At 43.9% G+C, this 1,723-nt stretch overlaps 1 non-coding gene across 1 annotated transcript; it reads left to right on the forward strand.

The window, feature by feature from the left end:
- Positions 1-338: 338 nt before the first annotated feature.
- trnas-gcu (transfer RNA serine (anticodon GCU)) lies at positions 339-420 on the forward strand. Its single transcript has one exon. It is a non-coding gene; the product is annotated as a tRNA-Ser (tRNA).
- Positions 421-1,723: the final 1,303 nt, after the last annotated feature.

Below are 1,723 nucleotides of genomic sequence, written 5' to 3' on the forward strand. Positions count from 1 at the left end.
CCCATAACCCTTGATTCCACTATCCTTAAGAGCTCGATCCAACTCTTTATTGAAAGAACACCTCCTGCTGTCTCGGGTTCTTCATTCCGTTGACTTCAAATCTTCACAGAATTCAACAGACCTTGTTACATATTCATTTCCTCATTTTTGTTCAGATCACCGTGTGCATAGTGTGACAGTGGGAGTGCACTTGCCCCACAACCCAGGGGTCAGACCATAGTCTTGGAACCGTACTGTGTTATTTATCATTTTACCAACACCAAGGAGAAAAAATCTGCTGCTCTGCATAATTTACCCAATTCAATTATTCATAAGGTCATAGCTGCTCCAGCATCTGTGATGAGGTGGCCGAGAGGTTAAGGCGATGGACTGCTAATCCATTGTGCTCTGCACGCGTGGGTTCGAATCCCACTCTCGTCGCTGTCATCAACGGCATTTTGGTGGTGCTGTTTTCAGATGATCACAGCTGTCATATTGAAACTGGAACGCTAACGGTCAGTTTATATGCATTTACGCAATAACAAAATTTCAAAGAATGGTCTGAGCCTGTTGACGAAACTGTATTGAAATGTAGGTTGCATTGGGATAATGAAAGGGAGCGCGGTTTCCTTTTGCAAATCAAGTTGCTGTGAACGTTTTTTCGTATGAAAGACATCCAGGAAAATGAAATAACGAGAGCTGCGAAGTGCATGTTTATGCAAAGGAATTCTTAATGAACGTTTTGTCAGATGAAATCTGAAGGAGGTTGAGTAGAAGTAATTCATCCTGGTGAGAAGAGCACAGCGAGACAGCACAAAATGTTGGCGATATTTCAAAGGGGCAGGGCGTGGGTGTAGGGGCACTGAGAACTGGCTGTAAATGCACAGTGGAGAATTGCCAATGTGGGTGCCGTGCATGGGCACGGAAAGACTTACACATTGGTCTCGCCCTCGCCCCTTGCTCTCGCCGTTGATGAATGCTGGACATAAGGCACAGATAAACACAAGAAGTGGGAAGCAAGCTCGCTCTCGTTATGCATACACTGGATGCATCACATTGAACTATGAACAACTGGAGAAATCAGCATGTTACCTTTAGGGAGTGAAACTAAACTGTGGATCAATAACCGCAGATTCATGCAACATTAACATGAAAAATAATTTAAAATGTAGGGTGTAGGTTTGCTTGCTCAGCTGTAGCTTTGATATCCAGACGTTTCATTACTTGGCTAGGTAACATCATCATCAGTGGCGACCTCCAAGTGAAGCGAATCTGTTGTCTCCTGCTTTCTATTAATATCTTTGTCCTCTATGGGGTTCCTGGAGTTTGTAGTGATGTCATTTCCTGTTCGTTTTCTGAGGGGTTGATAGATGGCATCTCGATCTATGTGTTTGTTTATGGCGTTGTGGTTGGAGTGCCAGGCCTCTATGAATTCTCGGGCGTGTCTTTGATTAGCCTGTCGCAGGAGAGATGTGTTGTCCCAGTCGAAATGGTGGTATTTTTAATCCGTGTGTAGGGCTACGAGGGAGAGAAGGTCGTGTCCTTTTTTGGCTAGAATGGAATTTTGTAGATGACGTTGGTTTTGTCTGTGGATTGTTCTGGTTCTTTTAAGTTTGTTAGTTTTTTGTTTGAGAGTGTTGGTGGGTTTGTGTGCTACTAGGATTCCGAGGGGTCTTAGTAGTCTGGCTGTCATGTCTGAAACTTCTTTGATGTATGGTAAGGTGCTTATGGTTTCTGGCTGTGT

The sequence above is a fragment of the Chiloscyllium punctatum genome, chromosome 18 (genome assembly GCF_047496795.1).
Source record: "Chiloscyllium punctatum isolate Juve2018m chromosome 18, sChiPun1.3, whole genome shotgun sequence".
NCBI classification, from domain to species: Eukaryota; Metazoa; Chordata; class Chondrichthyes; order Orectolobiformes; family Hemiscylliidae; genus Chiloscyllium; species Chiloscyllium punctatum.